General features: G+C 40.9%; 1 protein-coding gene and 2 long non-coding RNA genes across 3 annotated transcripts in view; 2 read left to right on the top strand and 1 right to left on the bottom strand.

The window, feature by feature from the left end:
- Window positions 1-16,792, bottom strand: part of LRMDA (leucine rich melanocyte differentiation associated) — a 746,646-nt gene that overhangs the window by 389,708 nt on the left and 340,146 nt on the right.
- Window positions 1-16,792, top strand: part of LOC310763096 — a 135,494-nt gene that overhangs the window by 19,653 nt on the left and 99,049 nt on the right. The window lies entirely within an intron of this gene.
- The window catches only part of LOC310763063, a 16,724-nt gene continuing 1,470 nt past the window's right edge, over window positions 1,539-16,792 (top strand). Inside the window, exons 1-3 of the long non-coding RNA XR_014548444.1 lie at window positions 1,539-1,798; window positions 2,192-2,255; window positions 5,266-5,389. This is a non-coding gene — a long non-coding RNA (uncharacterized lncRNA). The remainder of the gene's footprint in view (window positions 1,799-2,191; window positions 2,256-5,265; window positions 5,390-16,792) is intronic.

The raw sequence follows: 16,792 nt of genomic DNA on the forward strand, positions 1-16,792 counted from the left end.
CTCTTTGGCATTGAATTTTAGATCCTAAGTTCCTCTTCTCACCTTTTGTACATACTCAGTCATATATCACACAACACCATTTACTTATTCTTTTCCCCATTTATCACTTTTAATGATGCCTTGCTGCTCAAATTTTCCAAATACCTTAAAAATTGTATACAGTTTCACAGAACTTTTTTGTCCTTTTAAAAGTTACTCTAGTAGGAATTATCAACCTGACGCTATATTACTGTTGAAATGTCTTCTCTAGCCAGAGTTCCAAATTTACAATTCTTATTACTCTGTAATACTTAAATGGAGAGAAAGGTGAGTTCTGGCATTTTGACCCATCAGGGTGGCCAGCTAAATTATATCTTCATTTATCTCCTACATTAAAAATATACCCTGAATCTTAAATCGTTTGAACATTTGGTGTCTATGCAGTTACAACTTTTCTTCTTCACCTGCTGTTGTTAACCAGAAGTCCCAGCTGCTGAGAGAGCCATAGCAATTCTCACTGTAAACTGAGAGAAGACGCTTGTTTGCTCCAGGCTCTGAGTCTTCCAAAAACCATTAACCATGTGGCATCATCAGGTCCACTAGCAGTACCCTGGATCTGAAGTGAATGGGACACCTGGAATGATATTACCCAATAAGCCAACACTCAGGTTCAGTTTCCTCTCTATAAAATGAGGACAATAATGACCTTTACAGAGGTGGAAGGGGAACTGGTTAATCTGCCTGGTTAATTCTGAGTAGGATGGCTATTTTCAAGACAGGATCCTTGCAGTCTGTTTTTTTCTGTAGCTAGGAAGTGCAGTAGGTTAATGATACTGCTCTGTTGAACATGCAAGGTCAGAATGCCCATCATTCATGACCCCTGGACATTGCTAGTCACAGGGGCAGATATTACACCTGAGCTGATGTTATGTATATTCCATTCCTAGAGAAGGCTCTGAGACTAGACTGCACACAGTCCCAAAATAACTTAGAAAATAAACAACACTCCAAGACACAAATGGCCTTTCTATGTTCTCTTTTGCAGAAGCCTGTCAGTCAGGGCAGTGACAAATAGCAGCACGTGGTCTAACAGCAGGGTCATCCTATTCTGCCCATTCCTCCAAGTCAGAGAGACCCTTGTGCTCATCGTCTTGATAGCATCTTCTTCTCACTATTTCTCTAGCCCAGTGATTGAGCTTACACTGTCAAAACCTAGCATGACCCTTTGTCTGTGCTCTAACTCTTTTGCGCCAAATATTGCTACAAGATTCGAAAGCTTGCCTTTAGAAATGGAACAAGACTGCCTACCCAAGAGGATGCTCCGTATTACATTCCGTGTTTCAATTTCACTGTTGTTAACGTGCGGACACTGAGTGGCACTGTAGCTGTTTGCTTGCACGAAGAGGCAATGTGAGTACAAAAGGGCTGTAGGGTGAGTGTTTAGCAAGGAGGTAAGGCTAAAGGTGCGGCCCTGCAGCTCCTTTGTTAGGTAACAGCTGAATGGAATTTGTGTCACTCAGAATTCTGGATTCTGCATCTACTAACCAAGGATGCCCAAGAGTCTATACCAATGGTGGGGAACCTCAGATCCAGAGGTCATATGCAGCCCTCCAGGTCTCTCCTGTCTGGCCCCTGGGGCTCTCCTCACATCACACACCCTCCCCAGTCCATGCCTCATTAAGTCAGAGGCACTAAACTTTCCAAAATGGTTCATCTCAAAAATGCATCTCAATTCCCTGCAACTTTTTCCATGCAGCTATGTCAAAAACGAGTTGTCAGCTCAACACTTGTCTGAAACTCCAACCTCATACATAAGCAGGTGTGTTTGGGTTTTGTTGTAAACTGAATATACTGTTATGTCTTTTAAGCTCTTGGGATTGTTTGTTTTGCCTCTAGACTGAACGTAGTGGTAATCTGCAAATCACTTCATAAATAGCAGTTTCCCCAAACATTTCAAAACAAAACGTTTCCATTTTGCATTCTTAATTATAGCGAAAGCTTAATATTTAGAACCAAAGGACTCAGTTGCCAAGAAAGAGTTCTCTGTTTTCTTCCTTGGTATCTGTGGGAGGAGAAAGAAGCAGAACATTTTGGGGAAACGCTTGTTTGTACAGCACAAGATGTGGTGAAGGCCACTAGCTTAGATGACTCTAAAAATGGATTAGACAAACTTATGGAGGAAAAGCCTACTAAAGCCTTCGTGTCATTTCAGGACCAGTAATGGAAGAGTTAATGTTCCGCTCTGTAACTTGTCTGGTATGGTTTAGTATCACAAGGTGAGTGCTCTGGATTGTTCTTTTTTGCTTGGCTTCTAGATAGCTGTGCTTTCCTAGTATAGTTGTCTATGTTTGAGTCTATGTGATTGTTTACCTGTGAGTAGGACCTATGGGGACATGGAAGCCTGACTACCCCACTGACTAGTCGATGGCTATATACTACCTTCATATTTAGACGGTATATGCCAGTGAAGGTCCGAGCTACTGCCTTCTTGCCCTGTAGGGTCAAAAATGCAGGAGAGGGGAGGAGCTTATCCTTCAAAAACATGAAGAAGGGGAGACAGGATGGGACAGAGAGTAACTTTTGTGGCATTAGTCTCTATTCATGTGTTGTTGTTGCTTTTCTTATAGGCTAAATGAGGAATGTCACACTAGATTGCTACAATAGAATGGTTTCAACAATCAATCTATTCTCCCAGGGAACTCTGGGAATTGTAGCTGTGAGGGGAATAGGGAATTTCCAAACCATTCTCAACACTTTTAACAAATGACAGATCCCAGGATTCATCGGCCTGATCCAGCAGGCTCTTCTTGGGTTTTTATGATAACCTAGTCACCAGTGTTTTGGCCGGGAATGGGAGCATAGTCCCTCAATTAAGCTTTTTGGGAAGGAGGGAGTCACTATAGTACCCAACTATAGGGAAGGGAGAGAATATGTGCCCCAAATTATTTGAGGACCAGCTGCATCTTCTTACTTCGCTCATTTCAAGGCACCTTGATTTTTTCTTGTTCCCTCTATATCTTTTCCTCAACTTTTCTTGTCTCTACCTTCCTTCTTTCTCTGTTATTTCCCCTTCTCCTCTTCCTTCCTGTCCTGCCTGCCTCACTCTTTCAATTCTCATTTCCCCTTCCCTTTCTCCTGTTCTCATTCAGTTACAAAAAAGTTCAGAGGAGGGGCAGTCTGTTGGCTGCTTGTGTAGTATTGAGGAAGGGGGGAATCTTAAAATAAACCATGGCAGACTGTACATTCCTATAGCTTAGCAATTTACTGTTTGTCTACAAAACAGTTTGTCTACAAAACAGAGCGTCTCCACCCCCATCGTTCTGCCCGGATGCTGAGGTCCAGCGCCGAGGGCCTTCTGGCGGTTCCCTCATTGCGAGAAGCAAAGCTACAGGGAACCAGGCAGAGGGCCTTCTCGGTAGTGGTGCCTGCCCTGTGGAACGCCCTCCCATCGGATGTCAAAGCGATAAATAACTACCTGACATTCAGAAGACATCTTCAGGGAAGTTTTTAATCTGTGATATTTTAGTGTATTTTTGGTTTTCTATGGAAGCCGCCCAGAGTGGCTGGGGAAACCCAGCCAGATGGGCGGGGTACAAATAATAAATTATTATTATTATTATTATTATTATTATTATTATTATTATTATTATTATAAAATCCTACCACCATTAGGCTGAAGGTTCATGTAAGCAGCACCCTTGTCATTTAGGTCCCTGGGACACGTACAAGATTTGTGCCAAATCTACCTCTCTGTAACAAGCAATGCTCATCATAAAAATGCAACAGCTGTTCCCCATAGGAGACCTACTTTGACAGTGGGCACTGCTGCATGTCTTCACAATTCGATCGCTAGCTGGCCTTCTGGGTGGGATGAATGCCAAGTGGCAGCCTGTGGCCAACAGTGTACACACATTAGCAATTCATCTATAGCAAATTATCATTGAATTAGGATAAACAGTAAGCACCACAAAGGGATAAAACAGTACCTACTCTAGTTAGTCAGAGCTCCTCATCTCCCCCCTATGCACATCCACGTCCTTCCTCCACATAGAAGGCAAACCTCTCAAATGGAAGGGTGAGCTAACTCTTTTGGAGTAGCACATCAATTTCTGCCTGGGCAAAAAAATTAAAAATTATGCTGAAACGTTTCCCTTCCACACAGCCTCCTATATTTCTTACTTAGACCTTCAAGGTATGCAACACAGAGCATTCTCACAAATGTAGGGCCTTGTGGAAGTGACAGTATGATGAAATGAACAGACGGAAACTGAGAGCAAGACTGGTTATGAAAAATCACTGGCTGGCCTACCATCTTCATTTTATTTAATTTCAGTGCTGGGCTAGTGCACATTTTAAAACATTAGGGGAAGCAGTAACCAAATACAAAAGGAAAACACAACCGCACACTGCAGAAGGGGAGGCGCACGCCTAGGACTGGATAATGTATTGAACGAGGCAGGAACAAGTAACACTCCTTGCTTTGTGGGCACGCTGCCTAGTTTAAACTGGTTAATAGGCCAGACTAAACACACAAGTACACACTTTGGCAGGCTCATACCCATCCTTTCTGCCTGCTTTTGTCACACTCAGGCACACAAGTCCACTTGTTTCAACGACGATGCCTTCTGATGTGTGGGGCAAACTCAAACCTGAGCTTTGTTTTTAGCAACAGTGTTTAGTTTTTAATTAAAGCTTTTTACTACTAATAATTTTGTGCTTTCTCACTGTGTTTTGACATCAATCTAAACCATAGTTTTAGTATATTGATTTTTAAAAGCATTGTAAAGAAATATCTAATATGACATGATCAAGACTAGGCGAGTCTTGGGCTTAATTTCAACTCCCCTCTCCTATGATGCAGACAAACTGTGGCTATTGACCACTATGGTTTCTTTGAAACTAGCCAGCTTGAAACCAACTCTCCTTTGAAGAAGGGTGGGATATGAATGTGTACAGTTAAGAAATTAAAAAATCAGCAAATAGCAATGTTGTGTAAGAGAACAGTATCAGTTGGAGGTGGTTTTACCTAAGTGAAAGCTAATCCCAAATGGTACGTTTTTGTTCAGTTCTTAATACAAAATAATCCTTCTCACAAAAAATCATCAGGTGAAAGCAGGCTAAAAATGTCAAATAAATAAATATCCACTATTAAGCCTATGTATACTCTGTGCCATAGCAGTTGAGTTATGTGATTTGTATGATTCATGAATATTAAGCAATTTTGCATATAGCTTACTCCTTTTGCATGATAATATACTCTGCTTCTTCCACCTACACACACAATAGTACGGCATTGTGGAACAGGGCTGGCCTGCCACCAAAGCAGTCCCTGGGCTGGGTGTTCCCGTAACACACCTCTCCCTCCAGCTGGAAAGATTCAGAATGACCCTGCCTGCCAGATTGACCAAAGGTAGGTGGGCTGGTGTGTGGGCTCACTCTGGGGGGGCGAACCTGACTGGGTCCCCAGGAGGTCTTCATTCAGGTCTGCTCCCCAGGGATAAAAGTGGGTGTCCTCTGGACAGGGAACCTCAGATCTATTTCGGATCTCCCACCCCCTGACCAATTGCTGGTTTTTTATCACCCACTTCAGTAGGTAGGTTGGATCTGACCTTGCTATGGACAAAGTCAGTTGCTGTATTTGGTGCCAGGGAGGAAGTTTCCTGGCAGGTCTATAGACAGACCTGGGGGATTTCACCTACCTCGTAGCAATCGTCACAACTTTGTTGAAGAAGGCATTGGGTAAAACCTAGTCATGTTCAGAGCGGAGGCTGTAAGCCTCTGCCTGCTCCAAAGAATGGTATATCCTGTTAAAGGGATCCATGAAGAGGTGTTTCTGTCTGGACGCCCAGGTGGGGCAAGAGCCATAGCGCTCCTCCACACTCCTCGAGAGGTGGCTTCTATTTGATGTATGTCATAGGACCTCCTTGACACTGGTTCAACCCCTTGGTTGATCATCTAGCAAATGGGCTGGTTGATATTGGTTGACCCAATGCCTATGGCAAGCCCCTTACATCTGTAATCAATAAAGCTGTGGCCTAATTCAAACCATATAATGTTGTCATGAGTGGTCTTTTGGACGGCGGTACCCTGCACGGCAGTGGTCTCACAGCATCTGGGCACGCATCCTGCCCTTGTCCACAGCAAATCTTATTCAGTTGCTCTTGACCATGGCTTCTGTGATCCCATCAGGCATTTCCTACATATTTTGTAACTATAATTCTATTCCCAGTACCAAATCCTGTGCTTGCAAGGAATGGCAAGCTGCATAGACGGACCATTATATTTTAATGTTTGGTTTCAATTAAATATAAAATGAAGTGGTGTCAAAAAAATTCTGGAAGAGTTTTCATCAGAAAAGTTTTTCTATTGTGCTCTTTTGGGCCTCGTGTTTCCTGTTCATTCTTCCTATTATTTTGGATGATGCAAGTAAAGTGTCAAACTCTGGGCACCAAAGAGTTAACTAATTTTCCATGAGTTGGCAAATGTTCAGTCAAAACCTGGCCAACTGCCTGTTGTTTACTGAAGCTAAGGAAGAAGCATCTGCAACATTACCAAAAGCATATTGTAAAAGGCAACACATGCAAATTAAACCTCTTGAGCTATGAGTAAATTGCTGGGGAAATTTATAACTCATTTAATAAAACCTGAAGTAAATACATTGCCTTGGCTCCCAGGGAGAACAAAATATTTCCCATGATTCTCTTTTCTCCCCACCACTGGAAAAAAAATCCTGCAGCCAGACTGCTACAGTATTGAATTTATTATTAAACTAGTTTCATTGAAAGGAATTGTTCCTGCAATTGCATATTATTACAGAATATATACTTGAACTAGATTTAACGTACGTGTGTGTGTGTGTGTGTGTGTGTGTGTGTGTGTGTGTGTGTAAAGTAAGATATGGTAGAATAATTCTTATGTGGCCCTGGGCAGACTTAATGCTTATCTGTGATCTATTTTTTTTAACCATGGTTAAATGTTATACCTTAAAGCATGATTCAGGATTAGCTATAAACTAGGATGTGAACCTAGGTAATTGTATAGCATAATTTTCATTAAATATGCTCAGTGTCATGAACAAACCCAAGGTTACCAAACCATATTTCATATGCCTCTCTTCTTGCTATGGGTGGTGCACCTTAAACACAACTTTTGAGGCCAGGGTTAATCTCAGCAAACTAAACCATGGCTTCACAGTTACAGCTGGGTTTGTAGCCAGATTTAAGGCAGCGAAACATGGCTGGCTTCAGGGCCACCACCAAGTTTGGCAGGCCTTCAGTTCTCCACTCAGGTGGGTCACCCTACCCTAGGTTGATGGGCCCTCTTACTGTGGTAGTGGCAAGGACAGAGAGGGCTGTTATAGTGAAAGCAGCAAGTAGGTGCTGCACTTAGAAAAAAGCTGATATAGTCGGCAAATACGGTGTGTGACACCTGGCATTTTAAGTCCCTCATGGTGCCTGTGAAGCTGCAACATAACATTGTTCTTGAGGTGCAATACATTAAAGACCTGAGATACTGTGAAGAAATAAAAATGGTGGGTGCCAGCCACATCCACCTAGTCTCCAGAGCTGGATAAAGGGAAAACCAGTGGCGACATAAGAAGAGAGCCAGGCTTGGGCAGAAACTGGGTGGGTTTTGTTTTGTTTTGTTTTTGCTTAGGCCCATAGTGTGAAATAGAAAATAGTAGCCCAAACACAAGTTTGTGGGGAATGTATTATTTTTTAATAGGAATTTAACTTAATAAAAGCAAATTATATCTATGAAAAAAGGATTTTTGGTTTGGTTTGGTTTGGGGTTTTTGGTCACACACGGCTATTGTTGCCAATATGCAAATTTCTGGAAGCCAGATATAAGTATTTATTATAGTTTCATGCTTAGTGTGTACAGAATGCTGAATGTTGTTGAAGCAGATCATAGTGGAAGTGAAATGGGGGGTTTGGAAACCTGAACAGGAGTACTTTACAACATTTTGTTGTCAGCTCCACTTGCTCAGCTTAGATATCTGTAACAGGTAGATATTGAAAAGAATATTAAAAAACTTCCTTCATGAAAACTTTAACTCAAATTTCTACGTTAAAATTGCCTTTTATCTCCCTCTGTAACTTAAAATCTACTGGAGGAGAGGGAGAGAGGTTATCGCCCAGATGCAAAGGAAGAGCTAGGATGCCTATAACCCATAAAACATTTTGACTTCCTTAGTAGCAAATTATAATCTCTGAATTCCGATTCACTGAATCCTACATATACAAGTAAGGCAGAACATGATTCAGTCAAAGGTAAGTCTTGATAGTTATCAATTATTTCAATGGGAGCCTAAGAGCTGCTGCACACATCACATTTTTAAGTGTACATATAGTGCAAAAAGCTCTTTGAGATCTACTCAGAGAGACAGAAGCGTCTATAGCTCCTTGTTGAATTCACACTCAGTGGCAAGCATTAGTCTGCTGCCATCATCTGTGTTATAGCCAACAGGTGTATGCTTAAAAATTTCCCCACTCAATGGGTCTTAAAAGTGCTTCTGTAATGGGATTGTGCCATGTTTTTCAAATGTCGCGTGTCAATAAGCACATAAGAGGCCTCTTATCTGTAGCACTGTTTTTCTTTAATCAATATAGTTCTGCACATAACATGTCTGAGATGCAACCCAAGCCATTTTCCAACAAAAGTTTGCACGTAATAGTAAAAATAGAAAATTATTATTTTAGACACAACGTTCAGCACCCTTTTCCTATTTCTCTTTTTTTGCCATCAATCACAACCATCGGAGTTCTGTGACTGATGTGTGCTGACTGACAACAGAAAGAAAAATTTTGAGGCGTTAGTGAAATGACAGAGCTGTCATGGCTGCCTCAAAAATGAGAAAGAATAGATAACACTTTAGAAGGGCGGGAGCGGGAAGTCAAAGACAGACAGCACTGAAGTCCTGTTAGCAGAAGTGTTCAAAGTACCATCTGCCCTATTCTGAGTGGTTTGGCCTATCTGGCTGACATGCTTAAAGGAAACCAGTTTTTAAAACCTGAAATACATGAATAAACAATGCAAGTCAAACTCTTTTGAACTCTTCTAAATGTGAGATTTTGTGACTTACGACTCACAGATTATTAGTGATGTTATTACTATTGTCTTTACTACTACTATTACTACTACTACAGTTTTACAGTGGTACCTCTGGATGTGAACGGGATCCGTTCCAGAGCCCCGTTCACATACTGAGTAGAACGTAACACGCGACTATGCATCTGCGGGTCGCGTTTCACCGTTTCCGCGCATGCACATGACATCATTTTGAGCATCTGCGCATGCGTGAGCAGCGAAACCCGGAAGTGCTTAACCTGAAGCTACTTCAACCCGAGGTATGACTGTACAATTGTAGGGCTATATAAGTACAAGTAGGTGGGTTTGGGGACTGGCAACATAGAGTGAGTCAGGAAGAAAGGCTGAGGATCCTGGACAGAGCCAGCAGTTTTACATAACCAGATGGGAAATTAGTGTCCAGTTGTTCAGTCACTTGGCCTCTGCTGAGCTGGGGGCTGTAATATGACCCTATTGCCCTCTGTAGTAAGGGTGCTGAAGTGCAAAATAGAATGAGTGGGCCACTCTGTTTCTGGTCACAATGGAGTACATAGGATAGCATCTGCAAAGCTTGGCTGGAAACTACGCAGAGATTGCTGGTCCTTTATACTCTACTGCCTATTCCTAGCTTCTGTTTTTTAATGCTTCAAAACTCTGCAAAATGCATTTGACCAACAACGGTGGGACGTAGAAAATGTGTGCACAGGCCCCAGGCCATAATGCCCCTGTGATTCCAGCTTTAAAATATGTGTTTCCATCCAGTCGGAAGTGATGGTAAACCCTACGCTACTTTCCATAGCGTAGGTCTCTCCCTCGACATTGCAAGAAGCAACAAAACAAACCAGAATTGTCAATATTGGTTTAATAATTTCTCCCTTTAAAAAACAACAACATGCAGATGTTCTCTGTTAGGGATGAATTTTCTTTCATCTCCCAAGACAGCATAAAAGAAGCAGTCTTTTGGCTTTGCCCATAGGGCAAAGCATCTCCCCCAGTGGAACCCTGTTAGTAAAAATAAAGCAACTGAAACCCAGTCATAGAAATCAAATGGGAATGTTAAGCATAACAAATTGCAGTTTAAGTCCCAGCTCGAGTATTTTCCATAGAAACCTATGATAGATGCGTTTGCCAGACCAGGAAACCCCATCACAGCATGCAAAAATTCTCCTTTTTTGTTACAACCCACAAATTTCTACAGGATTGCTGATTGATGTAACCCTTGGATTAGAAATACACAACATGAAATAAAGTTCCCAGAGTGGAAAAAAGGAACTCCTTGATGAGACTGTTGAAAGAGCGATAAAAGCTTCACTCAAGGACTCCACTTTAGTATCAGATTGTGGGAAACTTTCATTTAAACAGCCCAATGGAGTCCATTAGCCATCAATCTGCAGGCACTAAATAAACCCTTAACACCTCTTCTTAGAAACTGCAACATAATCATCCCGCCATCCTGCTGGAGTTACTGACAAAAAGAGCTGTTGAAGATTGGAGAAAGTTTATGGGGAGGGGGGAATTTCCCTCCCAATACAAATGCCCACAATAAAACCATGCAATTTTATTTCTTCAACAGCCAGTTTAGTAGGCACAAAACAAAGATACCGTCACTTCAAACAAACAAGACAATAAAGAGAGAGAGGATTGTTTCGGGGGGGGGGGGGTGTCTGTCATTTCACAAGATTATGGACCTGATATTCAACCGGATAGGCCCTAGTACAACTTTGACTTGAAAACTGGAATTTGTTTTTAAACGTAGAGCTTCTCTACAAAGTGGCCTGATGAATGTACAGTGGTACCTCTGGTTATGTACTTAATTCGTTCCGGAGGTCCGTTCTTAACCTGAAACTGTTCTTAACCTGAAGCACCACTTTAGCTAATGGGACCTCCCGCTGCTGCCACGCCGCCACCGCGCAATTTCTGTTCTCATCCTGAAGAAAAGTTCTTAACCCAAGGTACTATTTCTGGGTTAGCAGAGTCCGTAACCTGAAGCGTCTGTAACCAGAAGCGTATGTAACCCGAGGTACCACTGTAATGCTAAACTATGGCTAACGTTATGTGCACAATCCTTGTGGTTTGTGCATTGCCCTTTTGCTTTCTTCCTCCAGCATGGACACGGACACACACACACACACACACACAGAGTTTTTGTTTCCATTTTCAGTTAACTGAAGTTGTTATATCCAAATTCAGACAAACTGTGGTTAGTGTTAACTATGATGAGGGAAACAACTTCAACCTGTGATTTACAATATTGGCTCGTTTCCCTAAACCATAACATAATGTTAACATTAACCACAGTTCTTGGTTTGGATAAAACAACTAACTATGGTTAGTTGAAAACATAAGGGAAAGCTTTAAACCCATCTCTTGTAGCTGTGCCATAGGAATAGTGTGTGGGCATGCCTGAGGATTTCCCAGCCTCACACTCGTAGCACTAAACTGTGGTTTACTGCTACATCCAAATAGAGGGCTGCATTCAACCAACCCAGTGCACTGAAAGAAACCAGCACAATGACTCCTGCTGGCGCAATGGGGCTTCCACCCCTTTTAACCTTGTATTCCAGTTTCAAATATTCTATTATTAAATGCACAATATGAAAGCGTACACCTAAAAATGTAAAGCACAAACCCTGCAGGTAGGTTTACAAACTATGGGATTATGTAGGTATTAAGTGCCACTGAAACTTAGAACTTGATGACAATAGCTTTATATTTTATTCCAACTGCCACAATTTTTAATCTTGTAAAAAAACCTACTCGTTACCTTCCCATGAGTTTGGGCATTTGTTCAATAATCCAGAATTAGACCAAGAAAAACTACTTATCACTAATTAATATGGAGTGGTTTAGAAGAGGTAACAGTGGAACAACTAAGCATTGGGAATTGAATAATATACTCCTTCGCAACATATTTATGGTGGAAGCCATTAATGTCAGGAATATTTCACTCTTATTTATACACTTGTAATTTAGTTTTAATATGGGAGGCTATATTTTAATATGGAAGGCCCAAAAGCAGCCATTTGGGTTTCAAAAGAGTTATTAGATTAATAGAAAAGCAACTACAAGTGAAACTTAGAAGCCTGACGTAAAAAGGGTAATGAGAATAAATAGGTATTACTAAGAGCAAGAAAGAAAATGAAGCTGAAACATTCCTATAAGCAGGAAAATCTCTGACCACTTTGAAACAAAAATATTTTGAGGAAGGTGAAAAAACATAACAAGAAATGTGAGCACAACTAGTTAAGTGACAAAAGGAGATGATATTTATAAGAGTTATAAGAGAGATAAACCGCTGAGGTGTGGAGGGGTAGCCAAGACACCAGGAGCCACAGAAGTTGCCTTCTAGAAGTATATAATGAATTGTATCAGACAAAAAAATCTGCATGTCACATTTTCTTCTTCTTCTTTAAGCGTGGCTCAGCAGAATAAAGCTACATCACATGTTCATTAATGTTCAGAAAGCACTGAACCTAACACAAATCTTCAAAACAAACCAACATATACGTTTTTGCCAAGATGGCTCCATAGCTAAGTATAATAATACTAATAATAAACGTTTATATTTTAGTTCCATGATAGCTAAGATAGTTCAGCAGAATCTATGCTAAAAAGTATTTCCTCAGTCATGGGAAGAGGCCAAGAAAATGGCAATATGCAATGAAGGAAAAAAAATCTTCCAAACCCAATTCATAAAGACTCTCTGATAAATAGAACGGTTGAGGTGAAAGTGCATTGCCCCCTGAAAAAATTATCCTCACTCTGGCAATTAATTTGTGACTCCTTGTGAAACGAAGTGAGAATGTTTACCCACTCAGAATATAGGCAGGAAGCATTGTCTTCAATTTGGTTTGGTTACATTATCACACAGCCAAATCCGATTAATTATTTGGTTCTCTTTGGTGATATGATATAATGGTAGCTATAAGATTCCTGGCAGGATTGTGTGGTCAGCAAGAGGAACCTTCTTTTAAAATAAATGGCACCAAAGCTGATACCAGGAGACGGAATGAAGTGTTGCAAAAATGTCCGATTGGAATTCTTTTGGAAGAAAACTTCTATGCTCAGAAGAGAAAATGTTTTCTTTTGTGTGCTTAGAAATTTCCTTCCTTTTTCTTCCAAAGGAATATTTTCTCTAGTGCAATCAGTAGCTTCCTTTTCCCTGCAATTGGTGCCTTCCTGCTTTTTCTGTTTCTGGAGTTCTTCTCAGTGGCTGCTCCCAGACTTTGGCACTTCCTCCTAGAGAAGCTAGACTGGATCCTTCCTTCTTGTCCTTTCACTGGCAGGTGAAAACTTTATTGTTCCAACAGGCTTTTGGCACTGACTACTTTTAATGAGGGATGCGGGTGGCGCTGTGGGTTAAACCACAGAGCCTAGGACTTGCCGATCAGAAGGTCGGCGGTTTGAATCCCCGCAACAGGGTGAGTTCCCATTGCTCGGTCCCTGCTCCTGCCAACCTAGTAGTTCGAAAGCACGTCAAAAGTCCAAGTAGATAGGTACCACTCCAGCGGGAAGGTAAATGGCGTTTCTATGTGCTGCTCTGGTTTGCCAGAAGCGGCTTAGTCATGCTGGCCACATGACCCGGAAGCTGTACGCCGGCTCCCTCAGCCAATAAAGCGAGGTGAGCACTGCAACCCCAGAGTCGGCCACGACTGGACCTAATGGTCAGTGGTCCCTTTACCTTTACCTTACTTTTAATGAAAGGGCTGGCATTATGCTGTTTTTATTGTCATTATTGGTATGTATATGATATGTATATAGCTTTAATGCTATCAATATTTAACTGTTCTTAATTATTATTTTCTATGTTTTTAATTATTCTTATTTTTTATCTATAAGCTGCCTTGAGTCTCATCAAGAAAAATGTGTGTATGAATGAATGAATAAATAAAAACATCAGCAACAATAATTTTATTTCAGGCTCTTCAAAACTCTTTTATGTGCCAAACATGTACACTCATGAAAACTCAAATCAAACTCTGCTCTTGGTTCATTTTAAATGTTGCTAAGGCCTTTGATTGAGTAGGATGGCTATAGTTATTTAAATAATAAACAGTTCTTTAGTAATGGGCTTTTAAAATTGGACTAAACTGATTTTTGCTAACACAAAAGCCAGTCTAGCAACTAATTTCCCCCATATAGAATGAATTAGACCTACAAGGTGTACAAGGAACAGGAATCCTTTATTTCAACTATTGCTCATTTTTTATATCATGCCAAACTATTCATGATTTGGATACCATGCCATTAGGGCATGGCAGTTAGAAAAACACCTACAACAGGGATTAAAACTGTAATTGAAGATGTTAAATTTGCTATATATGCTGATGACATAAAGTTATAATTACATGACCAATCAATCCAGTAGCACAATTTCTTCAAATGATAGGCTACTTCAGTCAAATTTCTAGCTGAATGACAAGTTAGTAGCATAGTAATCCAGGCATAGGCAAACTCGGCCCTCCAGATGTTTTGGGACTACAATTCCCATCATCCCTGACCACTGGTCCTGTTAGCTAGGGATGATGGGAGTTGTAGTCCCAAAACATCTGGAGGGCCAAGTTTGCCTATGCCTGTAGTAATCAGTAGCTCAAAAAGCAAAGTAACAAACCAATATGGATTAAAATGGACAACTAAACGCATACAACTATTGGGAATAAACTCAGTTGTTAAAATTCAGGTATTTAAAATACAGTTATAAAAATTCAGGTATTCAAAATACAGTTATGAGTCTTTGGTAGAAGGAATTAAGAATTAAGTTTTTTTCCCCATTTCTTAATGATTATTTTAAAAATGTAACTAATATAAGCTTTATTGTTTTGCATTCCTTGCCATTCTACCTTCCTTCTTTCACTTACCACTTAATTACGCTAATATTAGTCCTGTGGGGAAACATTAAAATTTTAACAAAAACTAATCACCAATGTTAATTTGCACAAAAGAAAGGCCAAGGTTAGTTTTGGCACACCTAAATAAATAGCACAGTACAAATATGTTCAAAATTTGAAAATGCCAAGCTCCAAGAGCATATTATTTATTTTAGGAACAGATGAAAGCAAAACTTATTTGAAAGCCAGATACACACATAGTCTCATGCCTCGTTCTCACTGATGTGCAAACACGTGAGTGGACTATACCACCTCAGACTGCAGGTCATGGCCAGCATAAATTAATGTTCCTCCACACATTCCCATCTCCAGAAAAAAGCCACCACAGAGAAAACTATGGTGACAAGGAGCTATGACCCTGACATACTATTTTTCTGTTTTCATTTTGATAGCTTTCTAGAACTACTCAATAAAACTGATTGACAGAATGCTCAATCAAGATAGACAAGAGGGGTTGCTTCTCTATGCCATGTGTGATTAACTTGTGGAAATCACTGCCACATGAGAAGATGATGGCTGTTAGCTTAATTTTTTTAAGGATTAGATAAATAGGTCTACCAAGAGCTATTAATCATGTTAGTTAAATGGATCCTCCATATTCAGAAGCAGCAGGACTAGAAAAATATTGGTCTGATCCAGCAAGTCAATTCTTATGATAATCACTCATGGCTACCACACTATGTCCTTGGCTTTGGACTTTGCAAAAGGCACCCACACCGATAGCATATGCAGTCAAGGGACATGCTACACAGGATCCCTTCACGGCAGCCCAAATTCTTTTGAATGTCTAGTATGATTTAAACAAAACCCAAGTAGCTCATAAACCAAAACAAAAAAAGACACATACACATACTATTACACATTCTTTACTCATCTATAGTACTATCGCCTCAGGAACAGTGGCGTAGCGTGGGGGGTGCAGGGGGGGCCGGCCGCACCGGGCGCAACATCTGGGGTTAGGGCAAATCCATTGGTTAGGGGGCGCAAATCCACGGGTTAGGGGGCGCAAATTACTTGCCTTGCCCCGGGTGCTGACAACCCACGCTACGCCACTGCTCAGGAAACAACCCATGCCAGATTCACCCTCTTTTTGCTGGATAACACAGAATTATGAGGAACAGGTCTTTACTACAGCTAATTGCAAAAGTATCTTCTTGTCTGACACTAAGGAAAGTTTCTAGAGTACAGTGGTACCTCGGTTTACGAACTTAATCCGTTCCAGAAGTCCATTCTTAAACCACAACCGTTCTTAAACTGAGGAGCGCTTTCCCTAATGAGGTCTCCCGTCACTGGTGCCCTTCCACCATTCAGATTCTGTTCTTAGACAGAGGTAAAGTTCTCAAACCAAGACACTATTTCTGGTTTTGCGGAGTTTGTAAACCAAATCGTTCTTAAACCGGACTGTTCTTAAACCAAGGTACCACTGTAATTTGTTAGCCCATTAATACAGCACTTCAATCAAGTCAAATTCCAGAATAACTGCTTCTTCCTTTGTGTCAGAGACAACAGCTTTGGACACCTTAATTTCCCAAACCAAAACACTTCCTTGGCCAGATTCAACTCATCTAGGATTGGATATAATGAAATCCAGACCAGCAAGCAGCAAACATGGGGCTTGTCTACAGTGTGAAATGGATTTGGATTAGGGCTGGGGACAGGCAAGCGAACAATGTTTGTGGGTTAAAAATAACTAAATAGTAGTACTAGTAGTAAAAGTGTTATTTACAGTTTGTATATTTACAGTGACTGCTATAATGGAAACATGCACCAATAGCATTTTGTTTTCCTGAGAACCAACATGCTTGAGGGTTATACAGTGGTACCTCGGGTTACAGACGCTTCACGCTACAGACTCC

The sequence above is a fragment of the Podarcis filfolensis genome (genome assembly GCF_964270895.1).
Source record: "Podarcis filfolensis genome assembly, chromosome: 5".
NCBI lineage: Eukaryota > Metazoa > Chordata > Lepidosauria > Squamata > Lacertidae > Podarcis > Podarcis filfolensis.